The 17,377-nt window shown below is 39.3% G+C and overlaps 2 protein-coding genes across 2 annotated transcripts in view; both read left to right on the top strand.

The window, feature by feature from the left end:
* LRMDA (leucine rich melanocyte differentiation associated) overlaps positions 1–17,377 on the top strand; it is a 1,005,591-nt gene that overhangs the window by 72,925 nt on the left and 915,289 nt on the right. The gene's annotated exons all lie outside the window — the stretch shown is intronic.
* Positions 1–17,377, top strand: part of LOC144588363 (uncharacterized) — a 52,144-nt gene that overhangs the window by 13,752 nt on the left and 21,015 nt on the right. The window contains exon 1 of the mRNA XM_078391084.1: positions 1–17,377. This exon is cut by the window's left edge and continues 13,752 nt beyond it. The gene's annotated coding sequence lies outside the window, so the exon portion shown is untranslated.

Below are 17,377 nucleotides of genomic sequence, written 5' to 3'. Positions count from 1 at the left end.
AAAGAGGATTCTGATTTTTTAACAAAAATGTGTGTTTTTCTCCCTAGGGTCAGTCTTTATAGTTGAGCACTGCGAAATAGTCAATGTAGTGACAGTTGGGTTTGTTTTTTTAAAGAGCACTCAGTGAATTGCCACCTGATTAAGTAAACTTCTGTTCTGTAGAAAATATTGTTAAAGGTACGATTATCACAGCTATGGACTAAATCCTGCTGGAAAAGAATGCACAAGTCTTATTTAAAAATAGAAGTTGTTTCAGTAACATCTTAGAGTTGTTGTTTTTAATATCAACAAGCAGGTGAATATAGAGTTGATCTGGTAGATATATTTTCTTATCTTTCAAAAAAAAACTTTCAATAAAATCATTTATTGAAAACCTATGCACAAACCTAGCTTAGTTGTGGAGAAAGGAGAAGGTTCCATCATGGATCTCTAACTGGTTAAAGATCAGGTGATGCACACGTGGTTCTCCAGCCCAAAGATTTTTACTTTTGGGAAATCTGTAACAGAAATGTTATTATATATGTGTTCAGGTAAAGAGGATATTAATGTTGTTCATATTTTATGCTACATGAGTGGAGTTTATTACTGATGCTGTGGGTGGTACTACTCCAGATTCTTTAACAGTGCAAGGGTATGAAATGAGTGGCTGGAAAGAGTTTGGACAATAGCTTTGTCGTAGAAATTGTCATTAAGATAAAATGGTTTCCTCTTTATTTTGTCTGCAAATCAAGAATCTTTGCCCTTCAGCCTACCTGAAGTATTAGCAGAGTAACTTTTGAGCATTGCCTGGTTTTTGTCCTGCTGAGAACTTGAAGATGATTTCCCTCCCTTGCACTCATTTACCTCTTGCCTTGGCGGGTTGTGTGAGCACTGCTGGTCTTAATTTGTACTGTTTGTTCTGTCATTTTATATGTTAACCAATTCCATAATACAAAAATAAGCAGAGGTGGGTCCAGAGTAGTTATTCGAGAGATGCTTGCCCTTGTACTACAGGTATGCTAATGTGTGTTTGATGTGATGGGATGTGGTGTAAATGCTGCTGCCAGTTCCAAAGCTCAGAGAATGAGAGACCAGACTAGAGAAGGTTTGGGGCAGGGGAAGGATTGGCAGTGCCTACAGATTTGTGGGTGCCTGTTTAATCACTGGGATGAACATTGGCTTGGAATATTCAACCAAATCAGTTTGAGAAGATTTTTTGTAGGACAGATTAATTGCCTTGCATATGACTGATGCCTCTCTTTTCTAGTCTATTAATGACTAGTGTTTTTTTTGTCAGGATCCAGTTAGTGGCTTGGTTTATGCAATTATTTCTGTCTTTTAAAAAAACAGACACTATATGTCTTTCTTCTTTAAAATCTTCCTATGTCTGAAGCTATTGAATTATGAATATCTTGGCTCCTCGATTAAATTCTCCTGAGTCTGTAAATTTTACTTATGCTGAGTGTAATGTTAATGTTTGCTCAGTAATAGGAAATTATTACCATTCCTACCTGACTTAAAGGAGTTTCCTTGGCCCTTTTGATGCAAACCCTTGGTTCCCAGAAGAGGCAAATTATGTGTTTTCCCCTCCCTCCATTAGCAATCATTCTGTTGCATGCTGCATGTGATAAATCAACTGGAGGAGCTTTAGAGTTGCCACAACATGACATTACCTATCAGCTTGTCAAGCCTGTGTAGGCTCTGAGCCTTTTAGGCTGTATATTTCTTCAAAGTCTAGCGCCAGTTACTTAGTCAGCTCTAACTAATTTCAGAGTGGAAGGGAAACTTTACTGGAGTGCTGCTTGGGATCTGCTTTTTAATCCTGGTCTGTTTAATGTTTGCCTCCTGACATTCTAGGCCAGACATCATTTTAATGGTATGTGTGGTGATAAAGCCAATAAGCTGTCAAGATGATTGATAATCTAAGCATTATAGCAATATGATTTTCCTGTTCTCCTCTGTGCTTTAGATGATGGTTTCCAAATTGAATTCTTATAGTGTGCTGCTCTATGTGTGTGCTTGTAGAATATTCTCTAAACACAGGATTTGAAAAGGGAGGGGCTGTTATGGTGAAAAGTGCAGTTTTAGATATATCCCCTTCCGTTGGATAAAACAAAGCTTTTAATTCTGGAAGCTTCCAAAGGGAGGGGGGGCATTCTTTAGTCTTTATGCATACACATGAATGTATGTTACTTTTGGTGTCACTTCCTCTCCCTGCTGCTTATGTTAAATTTAATATGGACTTTGGAATCCCATATGGGAGACATGCAACATGGATAGAGTAAAGTGTAAGCCTGCATATCAGATGTTTATAATTTTAAAAAGACTGAAACAGATTAAAAAATGTTAATTGGTTTTTGGAAGGAAGTCTGAAGACACTAAGAGAATCGAAAGATGACTGTTTCGCATAGGCTGTTTTATGCTGCTTCGTGGTCCTTAAATGGCTATGCTGAAGGTTAGTGAGAGTTGTATAACATACATTTATATTTGGTTGTAGATGCATTGTTAGTTTTCTGGTCTGAAGTATTCCAGAGAGAGTATGGTTACCCCCCAAAAAACACAAAAGTATTACATTTCTGCTAATTAACAAATTGGTGCTTACATTAGTGTTTGTGTGGCAGTTGCACAACTTGGCACACGATCAGGAATGTGAATGGTAACTTATTAATTAGCAGTAATTTGGTGCCATTATTTATGCTACTTATTTTATTTATTCATTTTATGTCTATGCCTTACTTGGCTGGATAGCTCAGTGGTATCCGGCTGCAGAGTCTAGGGATGTGGTGGCACTGCGGGTTAAACCGCAGAAGCCTCTGTGCTGCAAGGTCAGAAGACCAACAGTCATAAGATCGAATCCACGCGATGGAGTGAGCTCCCATCGCTTGTCCCAGCTCCTGCCAACCTAGCAGTTCGAAAGCGTGTAAATGCGAGTAGATAAATAGGTACCACCACGGTGGGAAGGTAAGGTATTCTGTGTCTAGTAATGCTGGCCACATGACCATAGAAACTGTCTTCAGACAAACGCTAACTCTACAGCTTAGAAACGGGGATGAGCACCGCCCCCTAGAGCCTGACATGACTGGACTAAATGTCAAGGGGAATCTTTACCTTTACTTACCTGGCTGCAGAGCCAGAGATTAGGTGTTTGATTCCCCCTCTGTGTTTTCTGCAAGTAAAGTCAGCCTTTGTGGCCTTTGGCATGCTGCACAGTCCCATGGCAACACCAGAAGAAGAATATGGTAAATCGCTTCTGACTGTTTTCTACCTGGAAGTCTTTGTAAATCGTCACCATAAGTCAGAATTGACTTGATGGCAGATAATTCTTATTATGTCCATGCCTTCTTTTTGAAAGAACTGGGACCCAATGTCGCTTACAATAGTTTTTTGAAAATAAAAAATTAAAGTACAAGAATGCTGCAGATATTAAGGTAGAGTTAAACTCATTATATTTTTTCAAATAGAGTTAAAATTAAAACACTTTGGCCAAAATCCTCTTGAATGGTTATGCCAAGATAATGTTAAAATAATAAGTTTTGGATGCATTTGCCTCAATTTAAGAAATAATTGTAGACATTATCTGTTGCACAGAGAGTTGCATGATTTGGCACACAACTGGTATGGTCTATTATGATTTCTTGGCCTGAGGCAATCTACCTCGAAAAGTTACATGGTTAGCATTATGCTGGCAGAATTACACAACAGCATTTTGACCGCTAAAATCTACTCATTAAAATAATAGTAGTAGTAATTCACCTAAAAAAAGAGAGAGAAAACCATTCCTGTAGTTCAAGGCTATTAATTGCCATAGGCTCCTTGCCTCCCAGCAGAAGGATAGCAAGGATGGGGCAGAAATCCAGAGCCTGGGAGCAACCCCCATCAAGTCCCTACCAAATGGGTCTCTGTGGGTAATGGGGCCATGAGAAGGGCCTCACCAACAGATCTTAAAGTTGAGATGACTATATACAATATGATATAATATTGTTTTTCACATATCCTCAACCCAAGTAACACCAGCCTTTGTAGGTCATAACCAAGACTATGAATTATATGCAAAAATATACCAGTAGCCAGTGAAGCTGGTTTAGAAAGAGAGTTACATCTTCTCTATAAATTGTCTCAGTCAGCAGTCTGTCTGTGTTGTTTTTGGATCAGCAGAACTTTCCAAACACTCTTCAAAGCCAGCCCTGCATAGAGTGCATTGCACTAATCCAGGGGTGGGTGGAATATAATTTAAGTGCAGTAACACTTGCATGTACGTAAGTCCCCATCATGGTTCTTGCTATAGTTTACAATATGAGAATAAAAATCCTATAGAAAATTTGCTTGTGCGGATGTAGCATTGACCTTTTCATGCATTCATTCTCGTGGGTAAGAAATAAGTGAAGGGGCAGTCTACCCCGTGCTGGCTAGCCATGGCAGGCATCAGTACAAAGGGTGCATGTGCATAAGATTCTTCAGACTGATGCCGATCATGCATTGGTCAAAGTGCGTTGGTCAAAGCACCTATTAGCACATATAGGCAGGGCTAACTAGAATAAGAGCCCCTTTATGAGTGTGTACTCTTGAGTCCTGGGCAGCTGACAATGTTTATTAATAGAAGAGGACTACTACTGGCTGTAATTTTTAGAGCAAAGCTCTGGGCAGAATTTCTTGAAGTACTGTATACAAATTGATGTATGGGAGGGCAGTTTTGTACCTGCAGGATCTACTCTTAGCTTCTACATACTCAAGTTTCTTGTTGCACAGGGGACTATATGCCAACTACACTCTGGAAAAAAATGGATATAGATTTTGTGTAATTTCCTGCATGGTGCTGGGTCCAGGGGCCATGATCCTAATTTCCTCCTATTTATTTTATTTTCATAAACATGGCTTGGTAGATGGTAAAAAGCATCCAGTTGCATATAATATGTGCATTTTGGGGGGAAAAAACTGTGGAGTTGGAAACTTAGGTGTGATAGATGAAAAAAAAACCATGCAGGTTATACATATTTATTTATTAATAATTTAAACAACAGGCAGTGGTTTCCATACTTAAATCAAACTGCTCAAACCATGTCACACAACTTTATTTTGGTTGGAGCGTCCTCTTCAACCTTACTAGTACTGAAAGCAGGCACTTGCATTGACTTCAGTGCAACAGGCATTAAAGAAAAGCTGTCACTCAATTTGAAGGTTTATTTTATTTATTTATTTATTTATTTATTGGACTTATATACCGCCTGTTTAGGGGAGGGTATTTTTGCAGTTGAAAATGTTGCTTTAAAAAGCAACAGCCCCGTAGGCAGAGAGCATTCCTTAGGAAGATATCTTTTTTTTTTTTTTGGAGCACATTTTACTGATCAATTGTTCTTTTTCTTAGAGAGCTCAGCTCTTTCTGGAGATACCAGGGACTGAACCTGGAAAAATTCTGCATGCAAAGAGTGTACTGTCCCTCTAAACTATGGCCTGTCCCCTCTTGCACTTGTATTGGAGTTTGCACCAATGTTGCAAACATCATCTAAGCTAGACATGCCCCATTATTTATATTTTGAGCACTGCTTGATATTTAAAAGAAATAGCTGGGGGTGGGGGTTGAAAAGAAGTAAGATAGTAGGAGAGGAAGTTGTTTACATCTCTCTCCCACTACACTGCTTCTGTTCTGGGGGTGGGGTGGGCTTGTCTAACTGGCTATCATACAGCTTCAGCACTTTGAAACAGCAGGAGGAAGCATCTCCAGGGTAGAGAGGAGCTGCAAGGGCTGATCAGGCGTGCCTGTCGTGGGCTTCTTGTTTTTGTACTGAATTAAGATGCAAAACCTCTTCAATGTTACCCTCTGTTAAGACTGATTCAGGATTTACAAAGGGCAGTCAGCTCTATTTTGGGAACTATGGTTTGTACTTGTTTCATTGTATTCTTCCTTCCCCATAACCTTTTGGACTCTTCAGGTAAAGCTAGGGTGCATCAAGATTCTAAAATTTTTATAGATTCACTAATATTTCTGCAGCATTACTGACCAAGAAACCTGCATGTGTAAGCAGTTTATGGCTTGTGAATGACTTCAGTCTGTGCTGTCTGAAAGCCTTAACTCAGCCAGGAAGCCTACTTTGTGTGGAGAGAAATGTCATTTGCAGATGACCATGCCACTGGGACACAGCAAAAGCAGACATTTTAAAAATTGCAGGTGCTGCTTTTTTTAACTTTTAGAAATGATTTAACCTGCCAGAATAAAGAACACACAAAATAAGTTATCCGCTTCTCCCAAAGGATCACACAATCCACTAGTTAAATTGAATTCTGATTGCTGTTAACATATGTGTTTTGAAACCTTTAGGTTCTCTTAGCGTTCACATTTTTCAGAGAGCCCCTTTCCTCTTGATTTGCCTCTCAAGGAAGTACTGCACCAAGGCATCTGTGAGAGAGACTTTCTAGATGTTGTGAAGTATTCTTAGGCCATGTGTTCTGTGGTGAACAATCAGTTCGTGCTGGGCATTGGCCAGCAGAACTCCAGAGGAATCAAGTCTAAGCCATAGAAGACATTCAGTGTTCCACTGTAGCTGCATGTTGTAGGGAACATTCATAGCAGAAGGCAAACTCTCTGCCAATCTTACTGAAGAATCTTCAGTAGGTTCCATGCCTCCTGGAGTCCCCCTAGACAGTTTCAAATAATTTGCCATATGGTAGGAGAGATTACACAGAATCATGAAAGCAAATTGTGGAATTTATTGCAAGGAAAATTATAAGGCAAGAAAACATAAGTGAATATAGTGTGTTTGTGATCACATTTTTTCTTGCATAATGGCATTTGTATTCTTGCCATTTTGAAAAATTGGACAGATTTTGTCTTGGCTCCAGAAGTATCAGCTGTACCTTAATGCTAGTAGTAAGACAATATAGGGTAAGTCAACTAATATGCTAAGGTCAGTGACAGCTTATGACTGGAGCAGATACTCTGCTGAATCTGGGGGTGAGTTGTGTTCCTTCCCCCCACCCCGATCCATTCCATGAGCCACAAGTGAACCAGGGCCATAATGTTATTAAATATCTGCAGTATCAACTAATTTTGCCCAATGTGCACAATAATTTTTTTTAGTGGAATGGAGTAGAATGTATTTTGCGCAATGCTGTGCTGGCTTACCACCTACTGGAATTGCCTGGTGGTTTTAAATAAGATCCATCTTGATTACATCTAATGAAGAGAGCTCCAGCCGCTCAGTGAAACTGTGGAAATGACCCAGCAAACACTAATTCCCTCCATTATTTGTCTCCTAAATTGTAGAGGACATATTTCACATATTCTGTGTTTCAGTCTGGAATGACTAAGGCCATAAGACTTCAAGTGCACAAGCTACAAACTAAGCAGTAATTTGTGCACACTGTCTCTAGAAGCTGGTATCAAGTATGACTTCAGTGACTGGGGAATGGAGAGGCAAATTTAAAGAAGAGTAGATGGTGGGTGTCCTCAAAGAGACAGACATAATGATGTTTTGCTTTTCAAGGACGATTTCAAAACCAGGAGCCAGAATTCTTCAGAGTGTACCCACTGGTTCCAAACTGAAGGAGTGACAGATGACTTATAAATGACATGTGGCATGGGGAAACTATTACTCAAGCGTTTCAGGTCTTTTCCATCATGTTTCATCACACAAATAGCAGAACGTGTTACATCATGTCCGTAACATACACAGGGGTTCATCTGCTGATGCTGTTAATTACTGATGTACTAATACGGTATGTGAACTGGCTAGCTGATGTCATAAGGGCACTTAAACATGATAGTTAATATTTATAGGGATGAGTGAGTTACATGCTGACTGATGAATCAGACTTCAAATGATATAGTGATACTGTAGTTGCTACAAGTACAATGCTGCATATGTGTTTGTGTGCATTCAGGTGCTGCTTGCCGCCTCACAGTATATTTTAATTAGTCCAGACTACTTAGGCAGCTCTTGTATTTTGTTTTGTGTTTTTGTTTGTCTTTTTTTTTTAGGTAGAATGGTAAGTGCTCAGCTGTGTAGGTAGTGATGACTGTGCAGTATTGGCTATGGCCTATTTGCAGCTAATAGCTTCCCTTCATTGAGTCAATTTGTCCTGAGTTTTGCCTCCCTTTAGCTGACAGAGATATAGCTTAGTGTGGACTATTACTTCAACCATTTTGCCCCAGGAAAAGCATTAGTAATTTATAAATAAAATAGGAGAAGTCAAATATAGGTTTATTGACAACAAAGGCACTATTAATGTTAGGCAAGCTGTTTGAAGTAGAATTAGGTTTACCTGCTGATTTATGAACTGTTCTTCTCCCCACCCAAATCGAGTGGCTGGAACATTTAGTAACTTGTCTGAGGAAACAGGGCTTGTCTGGGTTTAGGGCCTGTGGAATTATTTGTTTCTTGGTCTCATAACTGGAAGGCAACGAGAGCACTACCTCTCTGCAGACTCAGTTCACTTTAATAAGGTCCATGCTGGAAAACATGTTAACCTGTGCTAAAAGGATGAGAGCCTAAAAGGATTTAGTAGCACTGTTGTGGCCATGCCCTAAAGTATTTCATCTTTGCCTTTCTTTTTTTCAAGGAAGGCCAAACTTCTAGAAAATTCTGGATGTTTTCACCATTGGGAGAAATTTGTGGAGAATTTACTTCTCTCTGTTTACCATTGTTTCTTCGAAAAAAGAAACAAACAAACCCTCACAGGTTTGGCAGTAAAAAATACATTTGTAAGCAGATTCATTTTATTCAGTTCATGACTTTGAATGTATTTCTCTATTAGGAAGGTTGTGGCCCTCAGTCTAAATTTTGACTGATTATATTAAAACCTTTACAGCCTGTTAATATAAATACTGTATTTCACTTCATCTGTTCTCTCTTTGAGGAGTTCCCCAGTTCCGTTCAACTGTTCCAGTACTATCTCCTCTTCAGTGACTGTGGGCTAGGCTTCTGGGGATGGTTGTTGCCTCAATTTCTGGGTCCTCTACAGGCTGGCTAGCAGGCAGACAAAGCTTACTGTCTAAAGCTCTTACTCAGTCAATGATGGTGCTTATGGGAAAACAGTTCCAGCCTGCAGCCACATAATATTTTAATTTAAATGACTTCTGGTTGAAGAAGAGTGGCAGAAAACGTAGCTAACTGCGTCACAGGTTGAACATTTTGACATGTAATTTGTCTGCGTGGAAGTCAATGGGGCAGGAGGCTTCTCCATGCAATTGATTATTTGATATGACTTAGGAAGAGGTATGTGGTACCAAAGTTGACTGCTCTAACTTGAGGGGTATGGGCAATCTTTGACTGGGAATCTAAGTTTCTACCCAAGTATGATCTGCAGTATTAAGACTGGGCTACATTGCAAGGCTGCTGTAAATTACTCCATAGTGAGAGTAACCCAGATTGTATTATGGGTACAATGTACTTTCAGACATCTCAAAAGAAAGGAGTCCAAGCACTTCTTTGAAATACCTACTTCCTTCCAGTTTGCAGCTTCCAGCCATCTCCATTTAACTGATTCAGTATTTCTTGGCTATTGAACACACATAATCCTCAGACTGCCTTAGAGAGTCTTATCATTCCTTAGTATTTTTTTTGTTGAAATAAATGTTGTTTTGTATTTCTACCAAATTTGTGGTTTTCTCAAGCCTGTTGGTATCTCTCCCTTGTGTATGAGGGATGCTGCTTTGGCTATTTAAGGATCTGCATGCACCCTTGAATGTTACTAAGCAGAGGAAGGATTAAATGTTTGTTGAGCAAACACATTCCTCATTGTTTACTCTCTCTCTCTCTCTCTCTCTCTCTCTCTCTCTCTCTCTCTCTCTCTCTCTCAATCTCTCTCTCTCCCCCCCCCCCCCCCGTATTAATCAGAGGATTGATTATAATTATTTTCTATACTGGGGCGAATATCCATTACAAATGTGGCATGGTAGAATCCCTACATATCAAATTATGCTGGAAATTTATTAGTGAGTTCTTTATAGCTGATCACTTTAATGGTAATCAGATGAAGAGAACCAAATGTGCCAGTTTGTGGGCTTTTGGGGTGTCTGTGTGTGTGTCTGCGTGCGTATGTGTGTGCGTGCCTTTTCTGACTTACTTCCCATTTGCCTGGATTTATTCCTCTATCCCCCTCCCCAGCTCCCAAAAACTATTATATGTAACTGTCATTTTGACAACTCTGCTTATTTACAGATGTTTTTACCCATGAACTGTCTTAGCAGAATTTGTCCCTTAACTTGCATTGACAGACAGAATCTGTCTTTCTTTCTGAAACCATCTATGCAATAGGGCATGTGTCGACTTTATATTAAAAACAAATCCCATTCGTATCATAAATTCAAAGAGGGTGGGGTTTTTTTGGTACTAGTCAAAATAATATTTCAGTAGAGCATGAAACTGGGTGACAGAGCCTTGGAATGGTTGTGCTTTATAGAAACTATGTGGAACGAGTTGCTCCCCCCCTTTTTTGGTGTATGTTTTATGTAAATAGAGATTGATGGAACATTTTACACAGAGTGCTGGTTTTTGACAAAAAGTATTGATGGCTGCTTTCAGCAAGTGTTACTTGAGATGACAGAATATTGCATTTTAAGATGAATTACATAAGAAACTCCCTGCTTGGGAATGTCATGCATTTTACTTCATCTGTTTTTGTTTCGTTTTGCTGGAATGACTAAAATCCATGAATACCTGCAGAATTATCTATCATTGCTGAGCAACGAATAACTCTGGGATGACCAATGTTCTAAGCTCCAAAGCTTCCCCATCCCATCCCAATCTTCTTACTGCTAGAGCCACAAGACAGAGCCCTTGCTGCTGCTTGTCACTGCAAAATCAATTTCACACATAATGCTTGGATGTTCTTAAAGCATCTCACATCTGCGTCCACTGCAGAATTCCTCTTGCCATCCTTCATCCTCCCGTCCTTTTCACAGCAATGGCGGCAGGTGACTCCGGTTTCATGGGTGTGGCAAATGTGCTCCAGATTTTATGTTGAACTTTACAGGAGCTATCCAAGGTGCTCACCTCTATCCTCAAAATAGTTTCATCATCATAGATAGCTTTTTTACTAAAACTTTAAGTCGATTCTCTGCTGTCAGGAACTTGGAGGCAGCAGCCTGTATAGTCTTGGGGCAGCTTTTCTTTCTTTCTTTCTTTTTTAACTAGGAAGTGTTTCACTACTATATGTATGGTGTGACAGAGCATTCACCTGCTAGCTATTGTGCAAGGCAATATACATTATTTATATTCCAATTTATTTAATTATTCCTCACCATGAAAAAGGTGAAAAGAGCATGGAATAGAATAGTGGTCCACAGTCTTGGGTTCCCAGATGTCTTTGGGCTACAACTGGGGACCCACGTTTGGTAACCACTGGAATAGAATGAGTCACATATTGCTCTTCCTGGTTCACCTACAGTAATGGAATGTATGCATAACACATTTCTGCATTTTGTTTCGGTTACCATTTGTACCACTACTACCACGGCTATTGGCAAGTCTTTGGCTCTGAGTCCCAAGTCCAAGTCTTTGGTCCGAAGTCCAGAGTCTCAAGTCCCTATTAAAAACAAACTTTTTCCCCCATAAAAAAAGGGAGGAAATGGGCTTTATGTGGGGTATGTATGAGGAGATCGGAGGTTTACGAACCAGCCCACCTATGTGTTCAGAGTTATGGCTGATATGAAAAAAAGGCTGATCTTTCCTTCCCTCACCCTTCCTCTCCCACCCTCTTAAAAACTCTCTCTCCCCACCACTACCTCCACGGCCACCATTTGCTTGCCTCTCCTGTGTCTTCTGGTGAGCGTCACAAAACTTCCTCTGGGTTTATGGTGTCCTTCATTAAAAGAATAGGGACTCGAAAGTGCAAATTGGAAAAAAGGGGCCAATTCATGAGTCGGGTCTGAGTCATTGGACGTAAAAACAAGATGAGTTGCCAGTGTGACTTGAGTCCTTATCCCTTACTATTATGCCAATTACTGCATAAACATTGCTCTTTTTTTCTGCATTTCACACCACTTTTTCTTCCATTTCCGTCCTCCTTCCTTTAACCCAGTTCACATCACCCACATGATACAGCCCTGCAGTAGCTTATTTTCTGTTGATGGTTTATTCCTTTGGGGTTCTTGAGATGATGATGGAAAAGTGGGCTTAGCCCCCCATGAAACTAGGGCAGGATCCATCGGGACCATCAAGCCTTGGATTCTATACCTGCTCTAGCAACTACAGTCTCATGGGGCTTTTTATTCTTTTTTTTAAACATTTTCAGCGAGTCACCAACTGTATTTTGACATCACCTGTACATCAACAAGGCACATCAGGTTTGCCTTGGGGAGACTAAATTATTTCCTGAGAGTATTTTTTTAGGTTTTTATAAATATCTTACAAAATACTGTATATGTACACTGATCAGACCACAACAGCTATGATTGCTAGAATAGCAGACATTACTGCTAATTTATCAAAAGATTAATATAGGAATTTGCAATGATGTGAAAGACTTTTCATTTAATTATGCTCTTTCATAATATATCCCAAACTAGATGAATCACATATATCATAATCAATGACTGCTTTGACTCATAGATGCTCTTTGAGTTTTTTTCTGTGAAGATCTTTCCTATCATCTCCAAGCTGACCATTGAACTGGAAGTGCTGGGAATTGAATTTGGGATTTCTGGTAAGCTTGAGTGCTAGGCTATTGCCATTCCCCAATGGAGAAATACTGAGTACCAATTTTATGTTATACTGACCTCATATTCCTAAAGCTGCTTTTAGAACCTTTTAATCACTTATTGTTTTTCCCATTTCTACCAGTAGATTAACATGAAGGAGGTGGGGAGGCAGACACTTCAAACATGTAAAACATTGATGGCATGGACAGTGGTAGACAAAAACGTTCACAGTAGCAAGAGTTTATGTTTTCAGAAATCTCTTACAGCACAGAGGAAGTGCTATAGCTATAGTCATGGTTGAATTTTTCATAAACTGAAATGAGTACAGTATCTTGTTTCCAAAGTGTTTATAATTGCATTTGTTTCAGTTTCTGTTATTGGATGACTTTGTCATGTGGATAGTGGTAGCAAAGAGGTTTGATGTTATTTGTGACCAGCTTTTTCAAGAAATGTCCTTGCAAAGGCTTAACTTTTGTTCCAGGGTTCACTGTTCTGAGGCTTAAAGTGATGCTTCAAGGGTACCTTAACCCATGAAATCATTCTATCTGAAAGCCAAAACCGCACCCTCCAACTGCTAAATAAATAGAATCTCATGACAGAATAATTCATCTCCAGTCATGAAAACATCAACTTTAAACGACAGCTTGTAGAGACCCTGTGCTTGTTAGGGGCAGATCAGAAGCCCAGATGCTGCTGGGATGTAAACTTATGAAGGGAAGATTAATTTATCTGTCATCCTCGGCTTTGACAGTTGTTGTAAATCTGATTTTAGCTCTGTGCTGGAATTGGTAGTAGAGGTTGGTGGGAATCTTGTTGGGTTTGTTAAGAATTATGCATTGAGAATGTAGTTAAGACTTTGGAATTTCAGATTTATGTATCGACAGATATTTAAAAGTACAAGGCTTTGAAAAGCACAGATAAATAGAAACATTAGTTGTAAGGCAGATTTGTCCTGGGTAACTGGCAACCTTTTGAGGTCAAAAGGATTAAACATAACAGTCCTTATCAGATGGCTTGCTTTGCCATCAAAGACTCTTATGCCAAAGTCAAAGGCACTCCTTTCATCCTTGTCTTGCATCCACCCCATCCTGCATGTACTCTATTGTACTACTCTTTGGATGGCAAACTTACATACATGTGCCAGATTTAATGGGTTTTGTTTTCTAGGTCCTAGCTAACTGGAATTCTTCTATACAGGTTTAAAGAGTTGCTAAACCAGTTTCAAACTTGCAGATATTGCTGCAAGTAGATTTAACTGACCAGAACAAGTTGAGTGTACCAGCATGTACTGAGACATGGGTTACCAGATGTGCTTACTGTATTGAATTCCTGCAGGGCTTGGAAGGCAAGCGGACTTGAACCAGGATTATCATGCTTTTCCTAACTAAATTTGTATACTTGCTTTGTTTTCCAAAGGTTGAGGTCTTGAGTCTTGTAATTTCTTTATGTGGCTTTTAATACAGCGGTCCCCAATGTTTTTTGGTCCATGGACTGGCTGGGCGCCCCCTGCGCTCACGTGCATGCATTTAATAGAAGGCTCAAAGCTTCTTATTTAACCAAGGTAGAAACAAAGGCAATATAAACAATGTATCTGGAGTACAGAAGTCTATCTACCTGAAGAGTAACAAATCATAACATAATCAATTGATGTAACACCAACATTAAAAAGTTTGGCCAGTCACATCACCAAAAATGCCCAACTTGTGCCAAGAGGAAGAGGAGGAGAAGGCAGGTAATGTCAACCTCAGGTTTGTTTCACTGGGGAAGGCATTGTATAGGTGGGTGCCCAAATGAAAATGGTCTCCCCTTTGCTCCAGTCATTCAAGCCACTTTTCAAGGAAGACCTCATACATGACTTTTAGTGTACTGATTCTTGATTATTTTCACAATGTATGTGTGTGCACATGATTCCATCTACCTGCCTGCCTGTCTAAAGGGTAAGTACTTGGAAGGGAGTGGATATTTGTACAGGTTTAGCTCATCAACATAAGGGTAGCAAGATCCAACCTGGGTGGAGTGAGTTTGGCTAGAGCTCTTTTGGGAACCTTCACACCCATATTGGGAATGAATATGCAGAAATCATATTCTTCCTTCTTATATTTTATTCTGCTGCAAACTTCAAAGGATCCAATCCATTGTTTTATTCCTTTCTAGAGGGTAATTCTATGCTATTTTCTCTGAGGGTTGTACATCTAAATCAGTGTGTGTCAATTGCTTTTTTTTTAAATTATTACATCTGCCTCCTGCTTTTCTTCCATTGGGTTCAAGGCAGCATTTATGGCTTTCTTTGTCCTGAATTTCTCTTCACAGCAACTTTGTGAGATAGGTCATGCTGAGAGGGTGGGATTGGCTCAAGGTTGCACAGTGTGTTTCATGGTTTAACAGAACTCCCAAATTTCTGTCCAGCACTAAACCACTACACTACATGACTGTGTTATTTGTTTTTGAAGAGAGGTGTAATTGGTATTATCTTCTATTAAAGATAACTTTATTTATTTATTTATTTATTTATTTATTTATTTATTTATTTATTTATTTATTTACTTACTTACTTACTTACTTACTTACTTACTTATTTATTTATTTATTTATTTATTTATTTTTATACATACATACATGCATGCATACATACATACATACGCACGCACGCACGCACGCACGCACGCACGCACGCACGCACGCACGCACGCACGCACACATACATACATACATACATACATACATACATACATACATACATACATACATACATACATACATACATACATACATACATACCATGCCTTTCTCCTTAAAAGGACCCAAGGCAGCTTGCATCATTAAAAGACAGTATTACAGTTAACATCAGTGAGTATATAAATACTAAAAAGGATCAAACAAATTACTATACAAAAAATGCATTCAACACCAAAAGACATTTAAAGCAATAAAGTACAACCATCCATTAAAAACTATTCAGGCAGCTAGTCACTCAGAGAAAGTCTACCTGAAGAGAAAGGTCTTCTCCTGCTTGCAGAAGGACAGTAAAGACAGGGCCAGCCTAGCTTCCTGCGGAAGGGAGTTCCAAAGTTTGGGAGAAGCATGAATTTTTTTGGTGAATATATTTTCCAGTGAACTAGTAGCACATGATGACTGACAGATACATGCCCTAGTTGGATTTTTCTGTTGCTGTGCATGCAAATATGCTCAGCAATATGTTATAAATGCAGTTATTCTTAATTTGAATAGAGCTAGGCTAACTGTTACATGTATGCACAGTTTGGTTTCCACACAGAGATATCAGTTTGTACTGTTATGGATGAGGTAACCATCTTCCTGTATGCATTAAAATGCTGCTAGAGCTCTTTTACCATCCATACACTTTTTCTCCACCTCCATCTATAGGAAGAGGAGTTAGGATGTGAGGGACTGGCCCTATCGTGATGCATAGCCATCACCTGAAATCTGCTAAATTGTACTCTCCCTGATAAAAAGCGGGGTAGATAAATACCTATATAAAATAAGACAGAACAGTGAAAACTACTAAGGAATAGAAAAGAAGCTCCAACATGCAGCAGGTGGGGAAACAGTATATGTACTGTGTCAGGTTGTTGTTTCTTGCTCTAAGAGCAATGTGAGCATAAGATTGTGGAGGGTGGGATGTGTTTCATATATCCATGGGCAGAAGGTACAGAGGAGCCATTGTTGTTACTACAGTCTCCATTAATTACTAAGTTGGTTAATTAAAATCCTTTTGACCCACTGTTCAGTCAGAAAACCCCTAGGACAACTTATATTTGAGAAGTTCCAAATATGACCATATCTGTTGCTTCAGAAGGCTTATAATATAAAAGATGAGAAATGAAAGGAAAATTGGTTATGAAAAAAAGTCTTTTGGTGATTTTAATTATTATTACTATGCCTAAATTGGCTAGGTGATGTACCCCATATTTTCACTGCTAGAAAGTAAAAGGTCCTCCCCTCTACGTATGGATAGTGAAATGGCACAAATAATTTTCTGTGGAGAAGAAGCCATGAACCCAAAGCTGTAGTAGCATATGTAGTGTCATATAATGTGATACAAATGGTTCAAAATGAATGTAACGGAAGTTACGACAACAGGTGGACTTCTAACACCCATCAGCAGAACTCTATCCATGATGAATAACCTGATTTTCATTAGTTGTTACTCTAGGTGGAACTGTTGAGATGCAGCTGCTTAGGCTTCTTGTCTCTTATTTTCAGGAGCCCAAAACTTGTCTGCTCCTCAGTGACTAGGAGCTAATAGGAAAGATTCCAAAATAGGAAAGCAAGAGTGATAAGAGAGCAAATTTTCCTAATATTGCTGTATTCTGTTTCCAGAGATAACTCTTCATTCCAGGATGTGGAGAGATACCTTCTGCTGTGTAGAACCTTTAAAGTTCCAATGTGTTATGTAAATTTCTGCTCAGTTTCTTGATTTAACATATGTACATATATGTATATATGAGTGTGACAGGTGAAGTGTTGATTATATTATTGTAGTGGCACCTGTCAAGGGGTGGGATTCTTGAATTTTGTGTGTTGAAAGCAGGAAATATGGGCAAGCAAAATGATCTGAGTGACTCTGACAAGGGCCAAATAGTGATGGCTGAGAGCATCTCCAGAATGGCAAGCCTTGTGCAATGTTCCTGGTAAGCAGTGGATAGTACCTACCAAAAGTGGTGCAAGGAAGAACAGCTGGTGAACTGGCATCAGGGTTGTGGGTGCCCAAGCCTCATGGTCTGGTCTCATGGAAGAAATGCT

The sequence above is a fragment of the Pogona vitticeps genome, chromosome 3, assembly GCF_051106095.1.
Source record: "Pogona vitticeps strain Pit_001003342236 chromosome 3, PviZW2.1, whole genome shotgun sequence".
NCBI lineage: Eukaryota > Metazoa > Chordata > Lepidosauria > Squamata > Agamidae > Pogona > Pogona vitticeps.
Note: the sequence above shows the minus strand (reverse complement) of the source record. Positions and strands in the feature narration are given on the sequence as shown.